A 25416-nucleotide genomic window follows, 5' to 3' on the forward strand; every position below is an offset into this window, starting at 1 on the left:
GCGGTGACGTCACCAAACTTTAGTTGCGGCAGAAAATTCTTTGTATTATTATTGTTAGTTCCAGGGGACATTTTGTTGTCATTAAAGTACCTATCTACAACTCTCAATTTTTATCATCTTTTACTTAACTAGCTTACAATACAACTTAGCTTTGGTACCTGTACTGTACATACTATTTAACCGAATGTACCAAATCCAAAGATTACCTAAATAAATGTTTTTTTTTAAAGGTTATTGTTAGGATATTTTACTTAATATACTAAAACATGTAAGAATTGCCATGTTGTAAATCAGTAATAGTTGGTAATAGTTACTTTACGCCGTGTGACACCTAAGTAACTAGACAGGACAATGGTAATTGTATTTTGTCTCTATTGAATTGACGTAGTTTTGTATATTTCTATAAATTCAAAGCCCTTTACCTAATTTAGTTGCTGAGCTTGAAATCACATACACAGAAGAATAAGTAAAGAGGTTATATAGGTAAACCAGAAACGCATCTATTGGCTATTATTATCGTTTGGCCCTTTCTTCACGGGCTCTGATTTTAGCGCTGATATGACGATGACGGTCTCGCTTGTTTACGTGACGGCATGATAATAACCGTTTGTCTCTTTCAATCACACGGTGGCAAAAAGTGACGTTTATTTAACTACGTGGATGATGCCATCCATCATGCGCCTGCAGTACGGGTAACCGCGGAAAGTTACGCTTTATTGAGATTTAATATTACTTTCCCTTGTTTGTAGATAAAAGTAGCTGGAGATAATATTTGGGACAGATCGTCACGCCGATGGTTGAGGTTGAGAATGATTTATTGGTTATTTTTACGTTATGCCGTTGTTTTATCTATTTGAGATGTATACCTATACAAAATTAAAAATCTAGTTTACACATAGGTATGTAGTGAGTGAACTAGGTTTTTAATAACTTAGTCCAGTTGAACTAGTAATTATTTTATGCCCTTTTATGTAAATCTAAAACATTAGAAAATTACGTTTAGCAAGGTGTTCTTAGAGACAGGAGTTGGTAAAAGTTTGACGACAAGAGCCAACCCTAAAGTAACTAGAGAAATCATCAGTTTTAGGAATCTCAAAGAGCCATAACACTTGGTTTGAGTGGTATAAGCTCTAAGCGGATTAATATTTTGAGTGTCTCGTGAGACACGGATTGCCGACCCGGGTCCTAGAAAAAATAAAGATTACATATACGAGTAAAAACATATAATTATAACATCATCGGATTATTTGGTATTTTTTCTAGCCCTGATAAAATATAATGTAAACGCGCTGATATTGAATCATCCGATTGAAGCGAATATGACGTAGAAAGTCTGGTGTAACGCGAGAGCTATCCGCCCCCGGCCATCTGACGGACGCCGCGATTACATCCCACTAATTACGTGGTACCACACTGATTACTGATGTCCCGATGCCGCCGGAAAATTTACTAAATTGCTAAATTTCCATATGGGAAATTCTCATGTTTTTGTATAAAGATCGAAATTTTCCATTTCCAAAATGAACGTTTTTCTGTGATTTATTTCTGTAACTTTCGACTACTATTTTAACTTCTTGGAAAATGACTGCTTCTTGCACAGCTGTAACACTGATGTACCGCATGCCACTCCGGGGGCTTATTGTAACTTAGGGACATTTTCATGTCTAAATGTTGTCATTTTCTTATCATTAGCCCGTGCCTCTTGCTCCCGCTCCCGCTATCTAGCAAAATAAAAGCTTAAAATTATGTCATATGGCCTAAAAAACTCCCAAGAATGTGTACTATTACACTATTACGTATTATCTACATTTAACAAAGCTTTAACCTACCACGAAACAATATCTGAATAGAAGTAGGACGAGGACTGATTTTCTAACAAAACACTCAAACACTCAAAATTGTTTTTAAGCACGTGTGTGAATGTGAATTCCTCGGCGTCATTGTGGCCATTAACCAATATTACATTAGATTTACTATTGTCAGACGAAGGTCTACGTTTCTACTACGGCCATGATAAGAAATATATGGGTTCAAAACTTATAATTTTTCTTTTCCAAATAGCCCCGAGGTTCTCAATTAGTCTCATTTTACGGTATTTCGTGCGTGCTTCGCACCCCGCTTGTGTGAAGACTGCCTTATGTGATTACACGTTGAGGTATTTGGCGGGTTATTTGTAATGGAATGATTAGTGGAAATCGGAATGTTGAGAAAGATAGATTCCTTGATGTTATTGCGTGTTGTTTGTAACGAAATAATCTGCAGGCGTATTATTGATGGCTTTATTCACGTATCATATAAATCAAATGTCACTTTGAACACTACGTGAATGAAAGAGACTGATACTGTTATTATAACGCGGCCACGTAGACTAATGGGCATTTGATTTTATTTGTAATCGATTTTTTTTGTCAGCCAAAAATGGTTTGTCAGTTTGAAGAACTCCTTATTTCTGGCGGAATACCTGAATACGAACTCCCAGTTTGGGATAAATAAAATGTACTTGTGTACTTTTCCGTAGAGTTACGAAAATACTATACATTTTCGTAACTTATACGAACGTACGAAATACGGTGATATTGCGCTTATATTGTATCTTTGGATTTGGTACATTCGGTTAAATAGTATGTACAGTACAGGTACCAAAGCTAAGTTGTATTGTAAGCTAGTTAAGTAAAAGATGATAAAAATTGAGAGTTGTAGATAGGTACTTTAATGACAACAAAATGTCCCCTGGAACTAACAATAATAATACAAAGAATTTTCTGCCGCAACTAAAGTTTGGTGACGTCACCGCGATTTATGTGCAGGTTTCTAGTCATTTGGAATGTCTATTGTAAGCACTGAGCTGTGTCTTATGGTAACAATAGAAAAATATATATATTTGGAGATATTAGTGAGGCATGGCGCTTAAAGATGGCTCATTAGGTTTTTTGTAACAGGCACAGTTAAGTATAAGACTTATCGAGTAGGTGTATCCCCCACTTTCTTACAGCGATTCATGTTCATAAAATGTTCATATCTCTGACGCTTTCGTAGAAACTGGTACTGGTAGGTAGCACTAGTAGCGCCACATCTTGGGCTTAGACTGCCAAAACGGACCTCGAGCTCCTTAAGAATGCAATCGGGAAAACGCTAAAAAATATTTTTCATATGCAAGTTTTTTCACGACATGTTCCTTGAAAAATGTATAAGTGATATTTTAACTATTCCATTCCCATTTGTTCATATCAATACTTTGAATGTTCCCAGCTTATTCACTGAAAGAAATGTTTCCATAACAGTAACAAAATATTTTGTAACCCTCGCATAAAAATTGGGACTATGTCGGTTTGTAACAACAAAATCGGTTTTAGGACAATATTTATTTCGTTATTACTTAAGTTCAGTTATTTTTTGAATTATTCGAACCGATGACATCGATCGATGATATAATGGAACAGCCGACGTCGATCGATAGTTTCTACCTAGACCAATCGATTGATCGATGTCAACTGTACCATTCTACCATCGATCGATTGGTGTGGTAGCACCCAAACACAAACATAACAGTGGAGCGACGTCACAGGCATTCAAAGAATACCCACTATACGAGCTCCCAATACCCATCTACCCATTGAATACAAACAATACTTACTATACAAGTATATTATTCCTGTTTGGCTTTAGGTTTATTTTCTAAACATCTAAGGGATAAAGGCAATATCAGAACAAACAAAACATTGATTTAGTTATGATTGTACTGGTAAACAATAATAAGTGGAGCGAAGTCACGGGCACTGAATTGGATGACCCGCTTGCGCAAGCGTCTACATCTACAATCGTCACTTCCTTATTAGACTATACCTTGCCGTGCTTTCCCCTGTGAGAAGACTCAAACCTTGTACTCTTGCTTTTATACGTGAAGTCGGATAGGGATACGCGGCCAGCAACCCCGTTTCTCGCGGAGATTTGTATAGTGTTTTATTCAAACTTGCAATGAAATAATTTAAAAAAATAGGATGATGATGATGATGATTGTTATTATTACTTTGGGGCTGTTAAAAGGGGAACGAAAATTTGATTATTTTACGCTACGACGCACGGTTTAGGAGATATAAAGTTTTCTGCATGACAGAAAAAAAAACTTTATGGGGCTGTATCTCCTAAACCGTGCGTCGTAGCGCAAAAATAATGAAATTTTTGTTCCCCTTTAAAACTCGAAAATAATAATTAACAAACACAAAAAAGAAAAATAGCACAAAAAAAAAAGAAAAAAACATAATGGCAGAATTTTGCTTATAGGTTTTTTATGCTTGAATGCCAAGACGTGCCATAATTTGACGTTTAAAAACAAAAGGTTGCCCTACAGGCCTAGGTGTTTAAGGCTGTATGAAATTCCTTTACATATCATCTGCACTTATCGCACCTGATATGTAGTATTTCCGGACGTAATTTGAAGTTTGTTTGTTTGATGAAACACCGTGGGATTAAGTGTGATTGTAAATAATGAATTATTTATTGTTATGTTAATAATGATGAAATTGATAATTCAATGTACAGTCAAGTGTAAAAATATGGGTATACACATCTTACTCAAAAATATGTCCCATAGCATCTTATTCCAGTGTAATAAGAGCGTAGTACCATATTTATGAGACGATTCTTTCGATACATATTTTTGCACTTTATATATACCGTATTTTTGCCATTTAGATTTTATTCTAGAAAGTTTCTAGACTAGTATTTTTATACAATTTTGGTGATTGACGGTCCTTTTGTGAAATTCTTATTATTAAGTTTGCCATATCTATAAAAATTCAATGTGTTTTTGAGAACAATAATAACTGCATCAATAAATTGCTCTGATATTTAGATTAAGATGATATTTGTAAAATTTGACGATTTTAAAGTGCTTGTTGTTAGGCCTATTTGAATAAATAATATATTGACTTTGACTTGACTTTAAGTCATGTCAACATATCATTACAAGTTTGAGAATATATATGATTACACATACACACTACAATATCTAAAGAAAATAATAAAAGATAAATAAGTAAACTGAAATTGGAAAGTAATTAAAATCAATGAATCTTTGGGACTTAAAACGAACTTCGTGAAAAAGAATTTCCTTGGCTCATTTTAAGAAGCTTTCTTTGATTAGCAAAATATTGGCGTCATTAGGAAAAACTGTAGTTCTCCGATTATCGCAAAAGATGAGCGTAGTCGATCTGTACCCCTAGTGTAAATAAATTCGATTTCGAAACGTGACGTACGCGTTTGCGTTTAGTCTCATTTTGTATTGGATTTAGAAAGAGCGCGCCAAGCGGGACGTTTTGGAAACTCAAAATCCTATACAAAATGAGACTTAACGCAAACGCGTTCGTCACGTTATGATGTCGATCAAATTTACACTAGGGGTACTGAAGTGCGTCTTCAACTTTTATTACATTTTGTTCTCCGCGTTTTATGATTAAACTCGACAGTCGAGTTTGATCGTAACGAGTTTGATCATAAAAAATAAATAAAAACATTAATTACAAGAAATAATTTCTATTCCATTTTATTCTATTGTAAATGTTTGTTAGTATTAACAAACCAAGGATAATAATTGTAATTTGCCTACCTCTGTAAGTACCTCGGTATCTTAGAATTATAACGTATATATTTTTACTGAATTTTCGATACTAGTCCATTCAAACACATGCATATTTTCTAATAGCAGAGCTTACCATATTTGTTAGTTCTGTGTTGTTATTGTTAGCCAATTCTCACTTCCCACTACATCTATATTAGGAAGGCGTAACAACTTATGATTTCACCGTCTACACGACAACAGCGTATGTTGACAAGTCGAACTAAAGTGAACAAATAAGGTTCACAAATACAGATATGATGCAAAATTATAGCATTATTTTAGGACGAACGCGATAGCATAACGTTAAATACTGCCGATGAAAATTGTTTTTGAGATAAAATACTTGGGCAAAAATAAGCCCTAGGTATTTCATCGGCAGATCGTCACTCGGTCGGTGCCACAAGAACCTAAGATTTGTTGTGGTACCGACCGTAGAGATAGAACATACGATACCAATCGTTATCGCCATATTCGTGTCATTCATTGAAATACCTTATGTCTGGTTACATAACAAACCTTAACCAAACCATTTGGGTCTTTCTCACAACTTCCCGAGTACTAGCCATGTAACAACTTTGCGCAATTCAAGCTAAAATCGTCGATACGATTATTAAGTTAGGAGCGCCTACAATTGGGCAGTTACGCGCTGTGATTGATAGATTCGTTTTGAGAATTAAGATTAACGGCCGAACGAACTCATCTCTTGACCTGCTTAAAAGTTCAATTGTTACGTTACAATAAATTAGGGCCGTCAAGATAAATAATATTAGGTACTAACGACTCCTACCACTTAAGAGGAAAGAATACTACGTATTCGACCATAAAAAAGAGAAAATGTATTTCTCCTGCTAAATATTTTCGATTCTCCATGATTTTTTAGTACGTCATTGACACTATGAAAGACTAGATTTATAAGTTTTCCTTTTTTTTAATTTGCAACAGATTCAAACTTAAAAGCACCTCAATAATTTTTTTTGTGATTAAAACCTGGTCGAATTAAGCAGTTTGTCTTATAACTGTGTATTTTTTTTAAAGCAAAACCTATAAACCTATAATATATTATGTCGACATCAAAATCAAAGTGATTTTTTAAGATTTAGTTAGTGGAAACCGTTTTCTCTCGAAATGAAATTTTCATCAAAAAGAGCCTTCCTATTGTCAGACGCGATATGCAACTCTCTCCATCGTATTTCGTTAGGATCGCAGTTCTTCCCTCTTAATAGAGGGACGGAATCTCCCTCTGAGAAGTTTAGTGTGAGATAATTTTCTCGCGGTGGTTACATGTAAAACGTGGCCAAACCTTGACATTAACTTTTCCGGAACCAACTCAGTCAAGGGTCTACAATAGTACTGTACCGATCTAGTAATCATTTCCTAAACAGTATACCGTCATCTATTATTCTGGTTATAGGCAGCATGAACCGCATTGACAACTATGTAGGTACCTATTAGAGGCACTTGATCAATCATGTAATTTTTTCCCTTCCACTTTCCTGTTCGATCAGTGACATGAGGTTATCGCTTAGCTTTCTGACAAACAGGCCAATTCGAACGTGCACTGCCATCAAACAGATATTGGAATCAAATCAGTTAGCTGTCATTCGCGAGGTCATTTCGCTCAGACTTGTTCGCACAAATATTAGTGTGAACGAGACGCCCGCGCGAATGACAGCTACGTAACTGATATATGTATGGTTTGATGTCTATGCAGGTTGGGATAGGCCTGTATATATCTCTAAATAATTCGTAGTGAAAAGTTCTCTGTTGCTCGTTGTAAATTTAGCGAGCCCCCATGGATAATTAGTACGAGCGATACGCACAGCAAGTACGTCAAATAAGTTGATATTTCTGAATTTTCCATTTCACTCCAGATAATTAGCTAACTGTTTATACTTACTGGTTCGCATACGCTTGCGCTCGGTAAGCAATACTGTTTAGATAAATGACAACGATATGAGATAATGGGACTAACTGTCTGCTGTTCCAAATGACTATACTGCCGTGCGAATGACATGTGATGTGTGTTTGGTATTCCAATGTACTTAGCAGGAGGTTTATGGCTTATTAGGGGTAGTAAAAGACACTGTGTCATTAAGTAATTTGATCGTAAAAGTCGACAGTTAAAATATGCTTAGTTGCTCGCTGTAAACTAAGCTAAGCTAAGGGTACCTAATTGTTATCGTTATCTATTTTACTGTTATCTATTTTACAGTATGTAAGAAATTAAGACCGAGATGATTTCCGAGACTAAATGGAGAGTATGTATAAAATAGTGATTTTAAAAATAAGTTTATACCTATTATAGTTATTGTGTCATGTCAAATCTAATAGAAGCCACCTCAGCAGCTCGAACAAGCCTACTTTCGTCACTCTAGGCAAGTGAGACAAAGTAGCTTTTTAATTTAGTGAAGGCCATGAATACATGAATATTTCTAGAAGCTTTCATCATAATGATGATGCCTCTCATTCATCTCATCTCATTCGTGGTTAACTTTACTTGATGTTGAATTTTTTAAACCTTTAATATGTTCTCACTACTGAGGTGAAAAGTTGTATGTATTTTACGTCTCGTGTTTTTGAGTCCCTCGCTACGCTCAAGATTCTAACTTGGAATCTTTCGCTTACTCAGCCCTCAAAATCAACACTCGCAAGAAAAACCAACTTTCCTTTCTTGTTGCACAAATAACTATTAACCGAGCTAATTATTTCGTGAAAAAAAAAACCTTTTAAAGTTACCTCGGGAAAGTCGACTAGTTTTGACGTTATGGTGAAACATACATACCTACATAGTCTGCAAAAACCCTTCCCATAGTCTAGTTATAGATTTAGTTGAGATTTTCTATTTTCGTAGTAGTCGGTTAGTGTGACTTATAAACTACTACGTATAAAGTATTACCGTATCGTTCCACATTTCCGAATCTAGACGCAACAATGCCCCTTTGTGAGCATTATCTGCCAGTCGTTTTGCTCGCATGCTAATATAACGCTTTGTGTGATCCTGCTCCCATTAGCATGCTAGCTATCTGTAACAGATTTCACGGGCTAGATGCACTAGATTCTAAATATAGGTACACAAAAGAATAGATTAAAGACTAAAGAGCACAGAGAACACAGCTTAATCTTTAACAAAATAAAAACAGATAACGATCGCAAAACTGTATGCCGTCATTTAATGGTATTCATTAGCAGTTTTACTTTATCAAATATTGCATTTATGAGAGGAAATGCCCAAATCCTCTATCTGTAAATTGCGCTGGTGGCCTAGCGATAGCGGTAAGAGCGTGCGACTTGCAATCCGGAGGTCGCGGGTTCAAACCCCGGCTCGTACCAATGAGTTTTTCGGAACTTATGTACGAAATATCATTTGATATTTACCAGTCGCTTTTCGGTGAAGGAAAACATCGTGAGGAAACCGGACTAATCCTAACAAGGCCTAGTTTACCCTCTGGGTTGGAAGGTCAGATGGCAGTCGCTTTCGTAAAAACTAGTGCCTACGCCAAATCTTGGGATTAGTTGTCAAGCGGACCCCAGGCTCCCATGAGCCGTGGCAAAATGCCGGGACAACGCGAGGAAGAAGAAGAAGAGAGAAAAAGTCATTAGACCGCATATTGGTACATAATGCGTCGTAGACTCGTAGACATTACTATAATTTTCCAAAATAGGTTTTATTACCCATAGTTGGGCTCGTTCAACTCGCCACTCCTCTCTACCTTTTCAACATTTTGGTTTTTACATTGTTTAATGCGACATTGCATATCAGATGACCCTTGAAGAAAAACTTCTGCTAGGCTAGATACTGATAATGTTTTTTTTTTGGAACAACACACCATTATTATATGAATAAATATAAATAGCACCTTTTTTTACTTCTTTCATAATATGCATACCACATCCGATATCTGATCGTGCAATGTGAAAACGCTCACAGCCTCTGCTTTAGTGATATGATAACGAGATAATACATATATGCTTTAAGCAATTAGTCATGTTTTATAATGCTTATTAAACTCGTACTTAATCACACCACTTCCGGTTATATAAGCATTTCTTTAGCATTCCTCTCTAATTATTCTACAATTGCGTACGTTCAATAAGAAACTGACTTCGTAACCCACATAGTTTATGTCGACCACACGTAACATTTAGTCCGTCAATAATTTTGACGATCTAACACTTAGGTAGTCGACACTATGCTTACTTCTTTGTCGACACTTCAGCATACCGTGTACTAGGCATGATGGAACAGGATTGTAAATTTTATATCACCCGCGTATGTCCTTAAACTACGTCCAAAAGAGGGGTATGGGCTTTGTGAATGTCATCTCGCTTACTGTGATAGGGCACAGCACAGCGGATGTCATTCCAGATCTAGAGCAGAGCCTAACTGGGGATGTACCTCTATCTACCTTACAGAAAACCGCAGCCAAATAACACTAGACCCTACTCATAGTGTTGTGTTCCTTTTTTTCACGGAGTGGGCGAATGCGTTTACGCACCGTCCCCCAGCCGCGGGAAGACCATAATTGTGGACTCACCGCTCCTGTCCCCTCTATCCTAGTGAGAGGTGGGGAGAACTTGGCCCTACCCACTAAACCCACTCCGGCGCAGAGGGTGTGGAGTGTTAGGGTTGGTATTTTGGTAACAACGCGCATGTAACTCCTCTGGAGTTGCCAGCGTCCATAGGCTACGGAGACCGCTTACCATCAGGCGGCCGTATGTTTGTTTGTCACCGATGTAGTATAAAAAATAAAACATTTTTATTAAGTTTCATGCACTTTGCATACCAGATTTATCTTTTTTCTATTTAAAAGTTGTCATAATTACTATTGTATCTTGTCTCATATAATAGCAGTATAATAGTAACTATCCTATCTTGTCAAAGACAATTAGACTCACAGCTGACCCAAATGACTATGGTCACTATTCTAATATTATCTCCGATGCTACCTAACAGAGATAACACCATTATCTAAGACAATACCTAGTTTCCTTTATGATGCAATAAACATAATAAACACACATTGCTTTACCGTAAGTAAAGCATTATCATGACGTGCCATAATGACGGTCATTAGTTGAACTGCAACCGTTATTATTACACCAGTGACCACTTGACCACAGCTTGTTTTCTGGTAGCACTGGTAGTAAAATCGAATGCGCATTGGATTGATAACTCAACGCCTACATATTACTTTCGGTTGGCGGCCGCCTTACCTTGCTGAGGGCCTACCGCGAAGCACGTTCGATGTGTTGCCTCCCTGCAGGGATCGGAACCGGTTTTTTGCAAAAACATCGAAATAACCATATATTTCGGTTTATTTCAAAATGTAGGACTCAGTTGTGTTTTTAGATATCGACTTCGTATTATTAGATTGCCCGATTAGGAATGAAATAATTAACAAAGAACGAAAAAATACCGTTTTCGTTCCCATACAAAAAATACCGGTTTCCGATCCCTGCCTCCCTGTCACACTTACGTACGAATTTACAAGTGCGATAGAGAGGCAACACGTAGAACGTAGTTCGCGGTAAGCCTTCTGTTACTTTAGATTTGCAATGACGCTTTACGCTTAAAGATAATTAAATCGAAGTGTACGAAATGGAAGCCATCACATATAATTATGAACGCCTCATGAGTGCGAAAGTTACAGATTAAAAATTAAAAAATTAGACCACTTTTGAGCAGCTTTTGAGCTTCATAGCGGCCGCTAACAGCCGCGGTGCATGAATGTACTTACCAAAACATAAAGTTAACGAAATGGAAAATAAGAAAAGATGCATACAGGAGATACAATATGTGGTTTTATCTTGGAATATACTGTTACAAAAGTAAATAATTCACGAAATAACAATTATTTCTTAATTCAATACTTCCGATGACACGACATCATTCCGATTTTGATCTCACTTTTGACATTTGACATGCAATCTTTTACATTGTAGATTTGTGGCTGTTACTGCTGCAGCATCGACACAAGAGATGTTACTATAAATATCAGTAGACTAACAGCAGAAGTAAGACTCCACATGCATCGCTGCTGCAGTCGCCATTCGAATGTAACCTTGTCGCACCTCCCCTCAAAGCAAATAAAGTATGTCGACATCAAACTATTTTTTATCAAGCACCTACGTCTGAGAATAATACCTACTACAAATTTTATATTAAAGGAAAAATAGAACAATTCTGCGCTTCGGGCAAGTCTCAAATTTGTGACCTTTCGGAACACCAGTCCGATTGTTCTTAGCTGAGCTACGGAAGCGCAAATGAGTTTTTCTAATCAAAAGAAAGACCTTATATCTATAAGTGAACCTACTTCTAATATGGAGAATTTGAATCAGACGACAGTCATTTCTGCATCTGCTCCAAATCTCGGAATAGTTTACCGGACGGAGGGCTTAAAAGAAGTATTTAAGATTTTAAGATAAGGGGAGGCTACTATAATTAGGATGATAATTGTCACAGCCCATTAGCCACTATTACTTATTTACAGTATTTTGGTTAAATTAAAGCAGCATCGCATGCTGTGCGCGCGCAGAAAGCGTGGCGCGCGCTGGAGCGCGGCGCACGCGTCGCGTGAAGCTCCGCTCATTAGAGATCTGCTCTAAACACTGCCTGGAACAGCTCGTTAGGATAACATCCAGCCCTTGACACGAGAATATTGATGGATGATAATATTAATAATGAACATTGGGTAATTCACAATGCATAGATACAAAGTCAGTTCTGTGTCTAAAAATGACGTTTAACGTTTGGTCTAATATCATATATATATGTTTTTTTCTATATCTTATATGGGTTTATAATCAATGAAAGATGATTTATTTATTTATTATTTGTAAAACCACGTATAGCATTTATAGAATAGATAGGCTCATTACAAATCCTCTTTAAGCATGATGTTTTAGGACAACATCCTTCGACACACGTAGTTGTAGTTCAATGTAAGTTGAATTCAAAACCACAGAAACTAAACCAAAGATATGAACTAGATTAGTGATGATTTACGGTCTAGAAAATTGAAAACTCTTCCAAAGTACAGTTTTTTTCAGACATTTATTTGTTATGACCTTTTGACCTATACTGGATGTCTACCCCAAGTGGCAATCGCTCGCGCTACGATAACGAAACGATATGTGTGTGTCTCTCTATTACTCTTATTGCTGTATTACGGAACATCAATTACTATCAATAATATACTACTAAACTAACATACTATCACATCAATAATACTATCAAAATAATTTTAACATGAATATTTACCTCCCCGCCATGTGTCACTCCGCAAACATCGTTATCTGAAACAACAAATTGCTCATGAGAAATGCGCACGACATGCAACTCCAAATAGATCCAATAAAGGCAATGTCTCTATTGGAATTACAGGTAAAACCCAGCTCGCTAGCAGTAAAGAGTCGTATGAAGCACAAATACTTTACAGTCGTATTCGAACAATGCTTATAAGATGTCACAGCGATCTTTCAGTGCCAAAGTGACGTTTTTGGTTGAAGAAACGTCGCTTTTGAGACTGATCGGTATCGTATTATTGTGACATCTTATAAGCATTATTCGAATACGGCCATTAGTATCAAGTTGGGACACTTGTGACTTTTTAATAAAGGTGGATGCAACTGCAATCGTTTATGTTTGAGGTGGGTTACGTAACAGAAGTCGGTTAAGTATATAATTACTTATGTCGCAAGCGATGCCGCTTGGCACTAAACTTTCCGTCAAAGTATTCCTGTCAATTCCCTTGGTTTAAGAGCTCAACCTCTGGCTACCGCTTAGAAAAGATGAAGGGGAAAAGGCAATAGGCAATCTAGTCTATGCTCTGTTTTTGTCCGACTGTCGATATTAGGTCAACTTTAATATAATTTTCTTATAAACCGAAAAACTGCATTTCTTTCAGTTTTATCCATTCACGGTTTGTGGAGACTGGTCTGTTTAAGGTAATTTTATTTTTGAGTATAATTACAGTGAGACACCTCATTCGGTTTACTTCAAACAATAATACTTTAGTTTGCATTAATATTTTCAATTAATTGTATTTTATAATTGTTGATGTGCTTGTTTTTGCTTGTATGTAAATTGTTGACGTGTAAAAGTGCCCTTGTGGCCTATTTGCTGAATAAATGTTGAAATTGAAGTTAAGACTACCCCTCGATAAAAATATCGAATGTAATTAAATGCGAAAAATTTAGTTTTTAGTTTTAAGTTGTTTTGTGTTAGCATAAGTTCGATTTATTTGTTTTAGTTTTAAATTAGTTTTTTTAATAAATAATTTAGTAAATAAATAATTATATATGTTGTAACAATAAACGTTATAAAAATGCGAAAATGGTATGAAACATTTAGTCTCTAATTTGCCCTTCAGAATCATAGCAATATAGTGATTATTGTCAGGTAATAAGATATGTAGGGTCTCCTGTTCAACAGTTAACCATGTGGACACAGTTAACCATCGCTATAATTTGCAAACGCGATGTTGCCACTTCGTGCAGCGCCGCGCGATGAATGACGGAATAGCCCCTCTCCCCCGTCCCCAGTTTTCCGCGAGCTAGCGTGCGCGCCGGTCACACGAAGAACGATTTTGTGTTTTTTTAATGAAGACACGTGAAAAACAACGTGAGTACTTTTTCTCTTTACTCGTTTTAGCTTAGCATCACATAGATGCTTATATGTTCGTTGTGTAGACTAACTAAACATGTTCCATCTGGTAAAGTACTTGTGTGCGTAGTGACGCTCATTTAAAAATGAGGTTTGCGTAACGGCTTCGGGAGTGGGGTGGTCTACAATTAACCAAAACGGTACGTTCTACAGTTAACCATGGTTAACTGTGTACTAACTATGGTTAATTGTGTACCGCATGAGATTAATTGTGTACCATACCCCAATTATTTGGAAAGCTTTATTTGTTTGCTGCTTTTTTCAATTTTGATTTAATTTATTTTTTAGATTTATTATTTATTATTATTTTTTAGATGGGGCGTAGTAAGCAACCAGAACGAAAGAAAGGAGGCCATTCCGCAGATGACATGAAGAAGGCTATAGAATGTGGGGAAGTAGTACTGGATGGGAACTTTGAACCAATACCTCGAGATCCAAAGGAAAATGAATTCGTGCTAGTCTTATTTCCATTGAAGAAAACCTTTGTCTATTACGTGGCAAAAATTTTAGAAAAAATCGATGACAATGATGATGATTCCGATTTCTTTGTAAGCTTTTTGAGGCTTAAAAATAAGACGCACCAAACATTTTGCGAGCCTTTGGTACCTGACAATGCGGGTATTCGAGTACGGGATATTAAATATATATTGCCTGATCCAAACATTATGGGCAGCAGCCGCAGGCAAATGTCCTTTTCATTTAATCCATTTAGTTTCATTATAATCTTCTTATTAATTATTGGCACGTAATCAGTCTCAAGTCAGTGTTTTAAAATACTAATAAGCCTCATATTTATAATAATTGGCCTTTATAAACCTATTAATCAACAAACATATAGCACTGACAGCTAAAGAGATCCAAATAGTTTCATTATAATCTAACTACTAAATATAAATAATTATAATCTAACTACTAATTATAAATAATTAGTAGTTAGATTATAATGAAACTATTTGGATCTCTTTAGCTGTCAGTGCTATATGTTTGTTGATTAATAAGTTTATAAAGGCCAATTATTTTAAATATGAGGCTTATTAGTATTTTAAAACACTGATTTGAGACTGATTACGTGCCAATAATTAATAAGAAGATTATAATGAAACTAAATGGATCTCCATAGTCGTATGTCCTATTAAGCGTATAAGTTAGTTCTAATTTTATATTTAAGAAGTCAAAACTCACTCATATTGATATAATTATAATAAAAAACGCTTTTGATATCATTAATGTTTCAAGACTTTAAGTTAAATTGTTGAATTCATAAACACTTTATTTTGTTCCTAACTAACGTAAGAAGATTATGTTTTTTTGTTGATTTTGTCGAATGTACCCTTTATTTCAAAATAAAAGCCAAATATTATAACGAATGGGGTTATTATTTCAAAATAAATAATTATTCATATTGAGTGATTAACTGTGTACGCCATGGTTAATTGTAGCATACCCCCCCGGTTAATAGTGTACTAGGGGGTGGACACAGTTAGCCATTTCCCATTTTTTTTTAAAACATGACTTTCTCAAGAACTGTTAAGTATACGAAATATTCTTAAATGCCAAATTGTAGCCAGATAACTTACCTTTCGGTAAAAGTAGAAAAAAGTTGGCTCTGATTGACCTATTACGCGGTGTGATGCTTTGAATATTAGGTGGTTAACTGTTGAACAGGTGACCCTATCTTACGCTAACTAAGCAGATTCAAATTGAGATAAAACCCTATCTTAAATAAGTCCGTATTCGCTGCTCTAAACCAATTTCAAGTGTAGTTGTGATGTTTCGGAACAGGGCAGTGGGTTGCGTGATGGCGGTGTCAACATTAGGATCCATTCACCTTTGCACCCGGTGAACTCCGCCCTCTGACCGGTAAAGCCGTGTACATACAACGAATATCTAACTACTGTTAGTAGTAGGAACGTAAACTCTTCGTTATTTTCATTTATACCTTAGAAACGTTGAATTTAAGTCAATACCTTTTACCTAGTACTAAGCATACGAAGTGTATCGTTCATAAATTCAAGCTTAATTACCTATTTCAACCGTGTATTTGACTTAGAGCATTAAAAATTATAATAAAAAATTATCCATTATGTAGATAATAGCATATAACGCTGATCATAGACGTTATATAAAATAACACCCAAAAACGCTTAAATGGATGAAGTTATTAATATATGGCTTTCGACAGAAATAACTAATCCGTTAACTCAATAACGCCGCCTTATGGGACACTAAAATACTTCCAGCCTGAACAAAAAGGCTCATCGAGACTTTGAACCTTACTTCAAACACAATAAGGCTCATTTACGATCATGTTTTCAGGAATTACAGGTGATTGACATATTGAATGTATGCTTTACCGGCAAACAGGTCAAATAATTGCGTGTTTTATGAAATTGTACAATTTGATAGACATTGATTGATGTCTAAAGAATTAGGTTTAATGTTTGGTTGGATATAGTTAGTTACAAAGTTTTCAGTTAGCCATTGTTTAAAAAAAATTTTTAGCAGGACATGGTGATCAGAGCACTTATTTGTGTGATGAACTCAACTATTGATTCCTGCTGAATTACTTAGTACATTACAGAAATGGAGTTGATAAAGGTTTTGATTCTTTAGGTTCTCTTATAAGTACATTAATTGGATGCAGGCCTTTGCTTGTTATAAATTAGATTTGGTCTAAATGACAATGAAATTATAATTACTTGTCGGTTATTGCTGATTCAATTTACGTAGTCTCAAAACTTACCAAAGCGCCTACCAGCATTAATTAAATGATTAAATTACTAAATCTAAAGGAAACTCTGAAGGTCAACTCTAGATACAAAAAAAGAGCTTAAAATACACGCGTAACGAATGCAGCTTAATAACTTTTGCAATGCAGAGGTACCAGGCTCACATAAATAGCATGGAGCGTTGCGACAGAGGTTGGGCAACGCCGCAATTACGGCGCCTCTGACTTCTAACTTGGGTCCGAACCTCGTCTTAGAATATGCTTGTTTCCTGTACTATACACAGTCAAATTATACCTATCTCGGAAATAATACCTAGAATAAGCGCGGAAATGACCAGCCAACGTATAATTAAGTTTGCAAAGCAGCAGCAAGTATGGACCTCCTGTACTGTATTGCTAAATGCCTTATCAATTTTGTTGTCTTCGCTATTCATAAAGTACTTGACATTAAAGAAAAAAGTGAACCCTGAAATGGAGGCTCTTGACTTTTATGAAGAGTCGTCAACGTCAGCTAGAATACAGGCGTGAAACCTAAAATAAGAACCTGTTTCTGCCCTAGTCTCCCTTATTCGCATTAAGAATTTGCAAAAACCCAATCATTTTGAAATGTCAAATCCTGTGTAGCTGTTTAATGTTAAAGATATGCAATAATAAATGCAAATTTATTTACTGAGTTAAAGTGCAAAACTACCGTCTCGAAAAAGTCGTTTCGGCTGATGAGGATAACACGTGGTCGTTAAGATAATGTGAATCTGGTTTTTCATTTAAACAGGGTCAGTGAAGTTAAAAGAAATAAATGTGATATGCATTAAATGTACCTAAGTAGGGTAACGGCGCCTATTAACGCGGGTATCAAAATCGACGTCTAACACCGCGGTGTTTACAAATACGCATTTTGCAAGCAAACAGATCTATTCTCTAAGAAATAAAGCATACACAAAACAAGCTCATTCATTGGTCTATCGTGCCCATTAGTGTGCATTTGTGTGAGTGTAACAAAAAACTCGCGATTCGTCAGTTTGTGCGACGGCGGCGCAAGAACCGGTTGTTCCATACAGACGCGTGACTCCACAGGTAAGTGCACTCCAATCTTACTTAGTGTTTTACGTAATAGTTATGGCAAATAAACTAGTGCAATGCCTTTTAAGAGGTTGTGTATTGTTTTCTACACGATTTTGAATTACTTTTAACTTAGTTTTTGACCGGGAAATACGTTTAAAATTGAAAATAAAATACAGCGGTGATAGGCGCCAATTACTTCTGTGGTAAGTAATTCCGTGGTATGCCACGTTAATAGAAAAAGTGGTAGTTTTATTATTTACTCTTTAGTTTTGGTACAAATTATCAATTTTATAATTTCTTTTATTTATTCCAATCTTGATCTATTCACGCTATTAAAGAGCTATTTCCGTGGTATGGAAAGTATTCAACTAACCCTTAATTTTTAACAAAAACTTCAGCACCGATTTCCTTGTTTCTATGGGAACCCTTAATCTGTCAACTTTTTTTATTTTGAGTTAAAACCTAAAATTTACTTGCCAGTTATGTGATTTTGTCTTTACAAGAAGCTTGTAATATACGTGTTTGATTTGATTTGAAAAAACATCTGTGTTTTATTCTTTTTATGGGTCGGAATTAGGTTTAATTAAACTCCCAATTAAGCCTATTACCGATGGTATGATCAGATTACCCTCGGTAATAGAATGTATAGAAATCTATTACCGACCCAGAGAAATATCGAATGGCTCGGTAATAGGCTCTTAAAGAGTTATCTATTACCGAGTGACTATTTGGTATTGTATTGAAATATCGCATTAGGGCAAGTACAGATTTCGTTGATAAAATTTAGACTTCAGTTATCATTATCAGATTTAAATTCTTCTGTTTTCTGATTCAGTTATTACTCTGACAGACAAGGAAGGGTACCCAACTGCCGGACAATTCCGATTAGATTTTTTTTTATATAATTTTATTTATACAGTAGTCCAAAATCTCAGACATGATTTTTTTTAGCTATAAGAATCAGCAATAAGAAAAGTACTGTGATTTGTTAGTTATAAATGGGTAAATTATAACACATAATATGTGAGAGACTTTATTTAACTTAATTACCTTATCAAAAATATTAGAATTAAAAAATTTCATGTTTTTATATATAGTCGAAATTTTATAATGTGGACGTTTACCATTTCACTGTGGTAAACTTTCACTCAGGTGGTAAACGTCCAGCTTATAAAATTTCGACTATAATTTACGCTGTGCCTTATGAGAAAATGTTACTTACTTGTTTTTTTTGTGCAGCTAATTATGTCAGTAAGACAAACTCTTATCAATCTTTATAGCATTTAAAAATTACTTTATTTAATAACAGGCAGGCCTATTTGTCATATACGTCCTTAGTAAAACTTTACTAACAATAATTTTTGTTGTTTTACATGTAAAACATTCAACTTATAACTTGTTATACAGGTACTCGTGGGTACTTGGTAAGTTAACTATTTAATAGTATTTGATTGTGCCAAAGTGTAATTATAATCCCTTCGAATATATCTCTTATTTTTAAACATACTCCTATAGTTTTATTTTTTATTTTTGTGTCATTATTAAACTTAATGACACAAAAATAATATACAGAACCCACGTCGTTATTATTGTTTTAACCCTCGGTATTAGGTTTCGAATTTTGAGTTTGGTTTCTGTTAACGAGTGCAGAAAAATCATGCCAATTGTACCCTCGGTGATGAAAGCTCAATTCGCGATAATAGAATCACAGCCTGTCCCTTGCCACGGTAATAGAAGATTTGGTCATTTTGGCTTCAAAAAATATTTTAATACATATAATAACCCAAAATGAATCCAAAAACGTGTGAAACGGAAAGTTCATTAAATGCTCTGATGAAAAAAAATAATTCCTGGCTGTTAGACAGCATTGATACCCTTATTTTTTGGATCTCTTTTGAAAAGTTCCTTAACTACCACGGTAATAGGTGCCTTTACCCTAATAGAGATGTTTAGGTCTGGAGAAAAACATGATAAAAGGACGAACCGCAGAATGGGTAAAATTTCCATGTCAGTTCTATGAAATCAGTGAAATCTGACATATGTGAATCTCACTGTGTGTGTATGGCATAGTTTAGTAGTGACTCTTTGATATACTGCGCAGAATCCCGTCGTGGTTACCCCCAGCCAAATCTATCGAAATTCACAAAAATTGGTCAAAAAGGACCTAATTAAGTTTATTTTTTTGAGTTAGCCCGTTATAGTGTCTCACTGTTGGGCGAAGGCCGCTCCCCGTGATCTCCACAGCTGCTGCTTACTGATGAAGGTGTCTAAGTCGTCCCGCCATCTCCGGATGCATGAGACAGACGTGACCCGCCCAGTCCCACTTCAGGTCCTCGCCCCTACGTCAGCTATGCGTGTTTTGGAGCGCAATGTAGTGTTTCTGATGCGATCCGTCCTTGTGATACCTAGAATGCTGCAATTCATTGCTCGCGGGAAAACCTTTGGACTTCTGGCTCTCGGAGATAGGGCAGGCAGAATACACATGTCAACAAGTTTACGCTTCAGTGACATTAGAAGGTCATCCATCATTAGCTCTTTCACGGACCATCAGTTGCTCTTCCAGACATTTAGAACACGGCACTCAACTTAGACTAACTGGCCCAAGTAAGAGTATATATACTCCCTGACATATTGTATAAACTGCCCGTTTACCTCAACCCTAATATGTATCGTGCTATTAGTCATTACCTGAGTCTTTGCACGATTAATTTGAAGTCCAACTTGAAGGCTTGCGTTGCTCAGATCTTGGAGCATTTGCTGAAGTTCTGTGGCAGAGGACGCAAATAGAACAATGATAGATAATGATTGATTCTAAACAAACAAATTACAACTATTACCTCTCTGACACACCACTGCTAGTATAAGTAACAGCTAGTGGTCCAGAAAACTTCATATCTCTACTATATTGCTACTGGCTGTATTACTGCTTTATGAAAATTTGCAAATAAATATATTGAAAAGTGACGAGTTTTTAACCGATACTAACGTACACAGATTCTTCATTCACTAATTTCGATCCATTCATGACAATATTGAGGAGAACGTACCTTTACCACATAAGATAAGTACTTTTGAAACAAATATGTAAACTGTCAAAGAATTTCATATCCGTACCATTTCGTACCTTGTCAGTTGTCACAGTGACAATCAATATGAAACTCGCTTGGGACATCATACTATTGTCACTGTGACAAGGTACAAAATGGTTCTGAAATTTAATTCCTTAACGGTACACGTGTACACACATCGCAACATAAATAAAAACAAAAATTGCCTTTCTGTAATTGCTCTACAGTAATCCTACTAGCCCAGTACGAGGAAGGCTGTATTTAAAAACGATAAATCAAAAGTCCATCCGTCCGTCCATCACCTCACACAGAGTTGGCAGCGATTTTGATCGCTCAAACTGCGCAAGGGTTGTTTAAACGTCATAATTTTATAGAAATTTGACGTTTAAAATACCTAACCAAAAATCTCTGCCAAATTAGCTTAGTTTAACTCTATCTTATACCTTTAAACGAGCAATTCTTGTATATATATATATATATATATATATATATATATATATATATATATATATATATATATATTGGTATATGGGGGTTTTTGGGGGTATACAATCTATCTTGGGAAAACGCGGGTTTTCGAGTTTTCATGCGTTTTTCTTTCGACGCAGAATATGGTCGCTAATTTCGTATTGCAGGCTACTGTCCGTCTGGTCCAGCGGGTTAAGACGCGGACGGCTAGAAACGAGTGTTATGGGTTCGAATCTCGCCCGGTGACTAAGTTTTTTTTTTATATATGTTCAGTTCAGTTTATATATTTTTTTTTTATTTTTATTGTTTTAGACAAGTTTAATTTAGTAAAAAAATGTAGTTAAGCTTATCACCTATACACCACCATATTACAATAAATAGTTATAATATAACCGAGCAACGCTCGGTAGCCCAGGTACTGTAACTAAATTGAGAAGCGCACACGTTCAATACATTTCTGATATCTTAGTATTACAATTTCATTTTCGAGAATAAAGCCGTTGAAACATCCTTATAAATGACCAATAGATGAAACCTCTCGACAGCTAGTGATTTTATGTAGACAAGGCTTCAGGTTTATTGGACTAATAATAGTAATAATGTCGAAAGACCTCATGCAGATTGCAGTTTTGCAAGATATTTAAGTTATTTATGGAACGCAAGATGTTTTCCTTAAACGTTTTGAATTTCCGGTTCTTTTTATTTTATTGTTGATTAGTTTTAAATCAAAACTAACCAAACCTGTCCTATGAGGCTATGATACAGTACCTAGGATGCGTAGACAAAATATTTACATGAAATAGGTAGTTAAAACTGTATTGTGCAATTAATACATAATATTACATTGTGTATTAAGGACGGTAAACAAGAATTTACAAACAACTGTTAATTTTAAGCCCGAAACCGGAGGCGAGTGCCCGATTAACACGAGTTCGTAATTCTTGTACCGCCCGTAGCATACAAAATGTTTTTTATCACACTCGTGAGGAAAAATTAAATTTAAGCGAAAAAATTCTCAATAACGGTGACATTTCAAACATTCGTCTGTCATTTTTGACAGACTAGGCATCGAAGGCCACCGACCTAACCGCGGCGTTCAGCCACGATTGAAAATAAAATTGTGTAAAAATATTTTAAACGGCTATTAAATTCATAAACACAAAAAATATTCATATACGTCTCTATTTTAAAAGTAAATTTAATTTATACCAACTTGCACAAAAATATTACACCCAATACGCCCATGGGCGTAATGAAATTCAAAAAATCTATTATGCATTTCAGTACGCCGGCATACAATAACACCGTTTACGAGCAAGTGTGATGAAAACATTTACTAAAAACGTAATAAATAACTTCCCAATGCTTTTGTACTAAAATGATAGATGAGCTTAACAAATTTGGGCAGGTTTGAAGGATTTTCATTCATTAAGTACTCATTTATTAGACATTAAGAGGAAAGAATAGCTTTGCGATCCTAACGAAATAACGGTACTTTTACTATAAAATTCCATTTCAGAACCCCTAGTGTAAATTTATTTTAAGTTTTCAAAATGTCCCGCTTGGCACGCTGTTACGATATCGAATAAATTTACACTAGGAGTATAGGAGAAAACGGTTTCCACTAACTAAATTTTAACAAATCACTTTGATTTTGATATCAATCGCTTCAGCATAATATACATTTTAGATTTATAGGTTTCGCTTTTTTTAATTATATTTTTTTTGCCAATTTTGGAAAAAAGAAAAACCTATAAATCTAATTTTTCATGGTGTCTATAAAATACAAAAAATCATGGAAAAGAACAATGTTAGGGCAGTTTGTTTTGACATTACTCGCGGTGCTACGGGTAAACAACTAATAATAACTCAGCCTATATACGTCCCACTGCTGGGCACAGGCCTCCTCTCATGCGCGAGAGGGCTGGGGCTATAGTCCCCACGCTAGCCCAATGCGGATTGGGGACTTCACATACACCTTTAAATTTCTTCGCAGATGTATGCAGGTTTCCTCACGATGTTTTCCTTCACCGAAAAGCTAGTGGTAAATATCAAATGATATTTCGTACATAAGTTCCGAAAAACTCATTGGTACGAGCCAGGATTTGAACCCACGACCTCCGGATTGAAAGTCGGACGTCATATCCACTCGGCCACCACAGCTTCTGGGTAAACAACTAAAGTTGAAATATTCAAAATTTTGACGGCCTGCTTGCCTGCTTGTCTAGTCGGCACGGCACTTGGCAGTGACACTGCCCACGAAGCAGTACGGTTACCACCAGTTTGACACTGACATAATTATTCGCCCTGGCATATTAGTGCGAACGAGATGTATAGAAATTAATTAAGCAGACGTTAGCGAATTAAGTAATATGTCCGTTTGACACTGTGGCAGTCGTGGTAAGGCTACAGGAGACATTTCTGTGTTGGTCACAAATATGTGTTCTTGAGTTATGGATGTTTTCTATGTATACAGTGTGCTGTAAATTCAATACGGGCGAATATTTAAACGGTGGTTAGCATAGGACATATCTTCTTATCTTCTAACTTTCGGGGGCCCTTGCGGATACCCTTCGACCCATAAGAGTCTTTTGTGTAGTTGTCCCCTAAGGAAAGATCCGTCAGCTACTCAAGAGCTTTTTTGACCGTCTCCATGTGGTCTCCATTCCTTTGGTTCCAGATAGCCTGCTCCAACGTCCTTCATTATTTATCTGGCGAGGGCGTGACATTCACACATTAAGTGTGTTACTGTCTCTTCCTCTTCGCCACACATTCGACAATCGGTGTAGTATAGGACCTAACAAGTATATTGAGATAAAATTTGCTTAGAAATACTATGTAAATATTAACCATACAACATAATTCGGCCCGCAATGTAAAGCAACACACGTTACGGGATACGAGCTTTTTAAAGTATATGCACGGACCTAGAAAATAAGTTCCATGAGTATATGTCAACGCTTGTTGGCAGTTATTATAAAAAGCTCATATGTCGTAATGTTTCCAGTACATTGCTGCTCGGTACATTTAAAAAAAAAATTACGGGGCATAATACTCATAATTAAGAGAGACTTTAAAAAGATTTCGCGGATAAGTTATATATCTGGTTTAATACATCTAGATATAACTATATGTTATATAAAATGAGATGAGCTTATTGTGAGACAGTCTGTGTAAAAATTTACCTATAATATTTAACAATAAATGCGAATGGGACTTCTGTCCCCCATACTCTTGCACATTGTTCTGCGTAATTAGCATGAAGGAAGCCAACGCGTGGCAATGCGCACGGCCGTGGCCGGTTCCGCTTTTTCCGCCTCGGAGATGCGGAGGTTTTGGAGCCCGTATACTTGCAATAATTGTTTCAAGTTTTATCTCTTACCAGACCTAGCGGAGGAAGGGTATTCTCCATTGGCGATTTGCGAGCGAGTTGAAAGGAGACAAAATCGCTGCACGCTCGCCTTACTTTCAACTCGCAACTCACGACAAATCGCCAGTGTGATAGCGATAGGTCCCTTAAAGTGGTCTTTTTTTCTGCAATGACCGAAATCCCAGATATCTAGATGGATTTTAACTTAGGGTCTATCCTTAGAATCTTTTCAGCGTTAAACAAAACTATGAAAAGGAAGATGAATTGTACAGTTGCACAGCTATAGTTTAATAGGATATATCTAGTTTATTCTTCGCTGACGGTAGTCAGTGGTAAAAAATAAAAGATACCTCTGTGGCTCTGGTAACAAATTGTACCAGTCTTACGCAGTAAAATAATACTTGTACCTTTTTCCACCTGAGCTGAGCGAGACTTGTA

At 36.0% G+C, this 25416-nt stretch overlaps 1 protein-coding gene across 2 annotated transcripts in view; it reads right to left on the minus strand.

Moving 5' to 3' along the window:
• The window catches only part of LOC133526764 (mucin-2), a 113160-nt gene that overhangs the window by 47858 nt on the left and 39886 nt on the right, over positions 1–25416 (minus strand). The window contains exons 2-3 of one of the 2 annotated variants that reach the window (XM_061863484.1): positions 12879–12913; positions 8514–8640 (exon numbers count right to left, since the gene is read on the minus strand). The gene's annotated coding sequence lies outside the window, so the exon portion shown is untranslated. The remainder of the gene's footprint in view (positions 1–8513; positions 8641–12878; positions 12914–25416) is intronic. The other variant, XM_061863483.1, reaches the window with a different exon arrangement.

The sequence above is a fragment of the Cydia pomonella genome, chromosome 17 (assembly GCF_033807575.1).
Source record: "Cydia pomonella isolate Wapato2018A chromosome 17, ilCydPomo1, whole genome shotgun sequence".
NCBI classification, from domain to species: domain Eukaryota; kingdom Metazoa; phylum Arthropoda; class Insecta; order Lepidoptera; family Tortricidae; genus Cydia; species Cydia pomonella.